The sequence below is a fragment of the Chelonia mydas genome, chromosome 1, assembly GCF_015237465.2.
Source record: "Chelonia mydas isolate rCheMyd1 chromosome 1, rCheMyd1.pri.v2, whole genome shotgun sequence".
In the NCBI taxonomy this organism is placed as follows: Eukaryota; Metazoa; Chordata; order Testudines; family Cheloniidae; genus Chelonia; species Chelonia mydas.
Window position 1 is genome coordinate 31624488 of NC_057849.1, and position 6000 is coordinate 31630487.

Here is a 6000-nt window from a genome sequence, read left to right on the forward strand (position 1 = left end):
GTGCCACAAGTACTCCTTTTCTTTTTATGTCAATATAAAGACATTGAAAGTTTTTGAAGCATATCTGGGTCAAAGCTTTAGCAAATGCCATTCTACTGTTGACCTCATGGTTGGCCAAGCAAGCTTTTCCATTTTATAATGACACCATTTCTTATCTGCTACAAAGGGAACTTTTCGAGACGGTCAGATGAAATAGTACTTTCTGGTCTCCTTTTAAAAATCTACCATGATATTGATACAGAAATGTTGCTCCAAATCAATCCCTTATTTTTGTGTAACACACACATCCAAATCCATCCTTATTTTGGAAAGCCATCTTGGATGGTGACAGCATTTTATATCTATCCATGTTCCAGCTTTAGCTGTGAAATGAGTGCTCACTCTTCTGTGTCCATTACATTACAACAGTGGTTCCCAAACTTGTTCTGCTGTTTGTGCAGAAAGCCCCTGGCGGGCCGGGCCGGTTTGTTTACCTGCCGCATCCGCAGGTTCGGCCGATCGCGGCTCCCAGTGGGCGCGGTTCACTGCTCCAGGCCAATGGGAGCTGCTGGAAGCAGCACAGGCCAAGGGACGTACTGGCTGCCACTTCCAGCAGCTCCCATTGGCCTGGAGCAGTGAACCGCGGCCACTGGGAGCCGCGATCGGCCGAACCTGCAGATGCAGCAGGTAAACAAACCGGCCTGGCCCGCCAGGGGCTTTCCCTGCACAAGCGGCAGAACGAGTTTGGCAACCACTGCATTATAAAATACCTAAGCTGTCAGCTGTATTCATTATTTTCCTTTTAGTTTTGAAATATAAGAGTTCAAGTGTGGGAGACACAAATGAGCCCTGGATGAAGCTAACATAGATCATGCTGTTTTATTTTAGTCCTCTTTTTATTTTAACATGAAAAGTAAATAGTTGAAGTTTGCCGATTATATGACATTTGTTTTTGCTAAAAAAAAACCTGAAGATGTGGGTGAAAAGTACAAGTTAATTTAAAAGTTTTGGAGGGGCTGGACATAGAATCATAGCGTTCCAGGCCAGAAGGGACCACCAGAGACTCTAGTCTGAACTCCTGTATATCACAGGCCACTAATATCACCCAGCACTTGCGCACTAAACTTAACTATTGAAATTAGACCAAAAAATTACAACTCTCAGGACACTTAACTCTTATGTACCACAGTCAGAGAATCAAAGGGACTGATGTGCATCAATGCTTGAGGCCCCTGCAATGGCAGGGAATTAAGTGACATCCCAAGGAATGCTGAATAAGTGTTAGATACAATGTACATTGGAAAAAGTAATAAACTTCCCCTATATGTTGACGAGGCAAAAACTGCCGGTGTTTCTCAGGAAGAAGATTACAGTTGAAATCCTGGACCTAGTGATATCAATGGGAGTTTTATCATTCTCTTTAGGAGGGCCAGGATTCAACTCTGTGAATCAACATTGGCAACCCAATGAACAGGTAAGCCTGGTCTGCAGCAGCAAAGCAGACAGCAAGTATGGTGAGTGGGCATATTGGAAAAATGATAGAAAATACAGACAGATATTGCAGCTTGTGATGGCATGCTCTTATCTGCAATACTGGTCTTGAGCAATCACTGCTTTACTCCAGTTTCACAATGGAGTTATGTTGTTTGATTTCACTGCCGTTATACTGGGGTAGAACTGCTGTAATGCAGTAGTGTATTGAGTCCACTATTGTGTCTCTCAAAATCTTACTACCAAAGTTAATTCAAATGGGCTAAGATATCAACAGTGTCCTGTAAACAGAAAAATAGTGGAGAGCCCACAAACAACGGCCAAAAAACCATAATGACAGTAGATTTTATGCTGAGTTGTGGGCAGGTCCTTAGTGAGATATCACAGGGATTATTGCATATGTCCAGTCTTAATTATTATCTTCTTTAATAATCTAGGAGAACGAGCAAACTGAACATTATTTGCATATTACACTAAAAAGGGAGTCTTGGTGAACCCTAGTAGGCACAGAGGAACAACACAATGAGGCTAGGGAGCAGAGCAACAGAAGGGCTCAGTGCAGGCAAAGGTAGACTAGCCATGACAGCCAAGGCCCTTAACTGGTCACTTGTCATGCAGTTCCTTAGGTAATCTTTCATCCAGGTATGAGAAAGTTTTTTCACGTGCAGCACTTGATGGCGGCATACTCATACCAATCACACTTCATTTATGCCGTTCCTGAAAGGCACGTTTGTATTTATTAAAAAAAAAAAACCTAGCAGCTGCAGCAAACTGTCAGGCTTGGGCTGCTGATCTTCTTCATCACATTCCGTTATTTTTGCCAGGCATTTCACCTTGGGCTTCACACTGTCTGATCACTTCCACAGTGTTCTGCAAGTGGTTTTCATTTTAGAAACTCAAGACAGTTCTCAGACTTTGGGTTAAAGAAATTGACATCAACAAGAACATATTTATTTTCAGAAAAATCTTCATTGAAGTTCTCTATTTATTTGATCAAGCACTGGCAAAAAGGTGAGTCTCCTTTATCTGAAAGGGGCTGTTCGTCGCTTGACATGGCGTCAGTCAAAATGTATTCCTGAAGTTTGTAGGCAACTTTGATACACAATTGTGTATTCCCTGAACTTCAGGAGCCTTCAAATCATTTTCTGAGGCTACGGTAATGGTTTTTGTAAGACCATAAGAATGACAATATTGGGTCAGACCAATGGTCCACCTAGCCCAGTATCTTGTTTTCTGGCAGCAGCCACTGCCAGATGTTTCAGAAGGAATTAAAAGAACGGGGCAATTTGTCGAGTCAGCCATCCCCTGTCATTCAGTCCCTGCTTCTGGCAGTTAGAAATGTAGGGACACCCAGAACATGGCATTGTGTTAATGACCATCTTGGCTAATTGCCACTGTTGGACCTATCCTCCTTGAACTTATCTAATTCTTTTTTGAACCCAGTTATACTTTTGGCCTTCGCAACATCCCCGGACAATGATTTCCCCAGGTTGACTGTGCATTGTGTGAAGTACTTCCTTACATTTGTTTTGAACATGCTGCGTATTAATTTCATTAGGTGACACCCCCCGCCCCGCTTCTTGTGTTGTATGAAGGGGAAAATAACACTTCCCTATTCCCTTTCTCCACACCAGTCATGACTGTATAGGCCACTATCATAAGCCCCCTTAGTCATCTCTTTTCAAAGCTGAACAGTCCCTGTCTTTTTAACCTCTCCTCATATGGAAGCTGTTCCATACCCCTCATCATTTTTGTTGCCCTTCTCTGCACTTCACTCCCTGTTTTATCAAACACCTCTTCCAAACCTCTCATGTTCAGAAATTCTTTGATTAGGGTGGCCATAGATAAGCATGAATTGAGACAATTCACACTCGACTGCTTGCAAGTCAGATATAACTTTAAGCAGTCACAGTTTTATGAACATGCAAAGGAGGACAATAAAGTCAAAGTCTAATGCCAGACTAAGATCTCGTGCACCCACTGCCCTGTCACCTCTTGACCTATCTTGATAGAGTATGCCAAACATCACAAGAATGGACGGAATTGTCTTTTTCAGAGCATTATAAGCAGAAACTTGGCATGGTGGTCAGTGTGCCACAGAGCTTTTTCAATTCTAAGACTTTATTTCTGGGTTGTACTGTCTTTTACATGGCTATGAATTTTATGCCTATTAGCTGTTCTAGAAAGAATTTCTCCAGGATAGTGAAAAAATTCAGGGCATGTATGTTTCCTTTGTATACATCAACAATAACTAAATTGAGCCTGTGATTGCAGCAGTGAATGTTCAATGCTTGAGGTACTGCTTCCCATAAGAGAGCTTGCACACCATTAGGATTTCCACTCATAACATTGGCACTGTCTTAAGTCTGGGCAATGCAGTTTGTTATATTAATACCCCACCTTGACAATGTGTTCTTCACGTACTGAAGGAAAGATTTTGCATTAAGTCACTCTGCAGGATAGAAATGGAAATAATATCTCAACACAACTGACACGTGTTCAACTTTGCTATTGTCTTTAGTTTCAACAACCATTATAGAGAAAACATTAGACTCTTTCACTTCTCGGCTTATGCATTCAAGTAGCATTTCTGACATAATGGGTGTGATTTCATGCTGTATTGATGAATGGGTTTATTTTTGCATGGTGTGGTCCACTTTCAATTTTATTTCTTTACACATTAGAGCTCTGGGAAGTTGCCCTTGTCATCACTGCTTACACTCCCGTATCTTCCTCTTTGAGCAATCCTCCAAACTGCAGTGAGTTGCAGGACATCTGCCACTACGAAGATACGCATGTGGTTCTCTTTCACTAAAGCAAAATATACATCAGTAATTTGTGACTGAGCTGAAAGACCATCACCTTTCGGCTGAATGTCTTTGAATGAGCCCATACCATTCGCTAGCTCTTGTGATCCTGACCATTTTCATGCTGTCAGAATCCTGCATCCTTTGCCGTAGCTTTTTCCCAGTTGCTATTTCTACAGCCCGGGATGTTGAAAAACATCTACATGGGAAGCTGTTAGCTGCATTCCTTATTTCACGATATTCGACCCTTGGATATAAACCAAACCACTCTCTTTCAAATCTTCTCCGCTAGTTCTTGTATTTCATTTGTGGCTAAGACCTTAGCTGTGGTTATTTTGATAAATTGCCTCGATATCACTTGGTCCGGGTGGAATCTTGCTCCCTGGGCTTACCATATTGCCAGGTGGGGTCTCTTCATTTCCCATTCACAATCTCATATTGCCCAGTCACTTCCTTCCACCTCGCCTTCATCTGTTGAAGAGTCTGACACTGAATGTGCCACTTCTGATTGTGCTACCAAACAAGCGTCTTTGCCAATATCTGAGGTATCTAAGCGTTTGGAGGTAATACTGGTAAAGCATGCGCCAACTGATTTTTCCAAAATTTGGCCTGTTTCTGAAGTTGTGGGTAAATCTTGTTGAATTTCGGCGTACTTGCTTTTCTTTGATGCATTTTGTTTGCTGAAAGGTTCTGGTATTGTCATCGACCATTTGTTTGACGTTTTTAGAAATATTTTTTAGCTACTTGTATTCAGAACCAGGGGGGCCTCACAGGCGCAGGCCCAGGCCAGGCCTCTGTGGCAGGCTACTGTTTTGGACTAGTCTAGGCCAGACCTCCCAGGCTAGCTTCCTCTTTCAGTCCAAGTCCATGCAGCATGAAGGAGTGGGGTTGGATGCGGTTACTTCCCATAACCCAAGCCTGCAGGGGAGAGCTCCTGGGAAAGAAAATGATGCATGCACTGCATCCCACTGCACACTGACTTGCCCAGCCCTATCCCTGGGCAGGCACTTAGGGGCTTTGGCCTGGCTGGGAACAGCCTCCCTCCCAGCTACCTTTGCTTGCTGGGGTGGGGACAGGAAGGGAGGGAAGGTGTGAGGGGGATAGGGAGACAGAGAGTGAGTGAATATGTATCTGTGACTGTGACTGTTCACTGCAGCCACATAACCTTTGGGAATATTTCCCAAGCAAGAAAGGACTTAGGATGGGCATGGGTTTGAAACTCACTTCTGCTAGCGTGTGTCCTGTAGGCTGCGCACATCAGCAGCAGTCTCCCTGCTCTCTGAGGTAAGGAACGACCTGCTTGTATTTCACTGATCACTTCCACAGTCACAGCTCACACACTATCGCAAGGGCACAAACGGCCTCTACTACCTCTGCTGCTGTTCTACTTCTTCAGTCAGGTGGGGTAGCTGAAAGGATAGTGGGAAATATTTGGGGGTGGTGCCCACTACCTCTTACTACCTCTGGGCATCATCTCTTGAGGGGGATCTGTCAATATCCCTTGGTCAGATCCAGGGTGTAATGTACTCTGCCTCACCTCGATGGATGAGTCCTTCATCACATGGGGTACAAGATATGCATCAAATTTTGATATGGCATTGACTTTCCTTAAAACTATGCAAAAACAGATGGCCCCTTTAGGCTTAGGAACAAGTACTATTGGGATCCTCCAGTGGTTAAACAACTCTTTAATTACTCCCAGCTCTAGCATTGATTGGAGCTC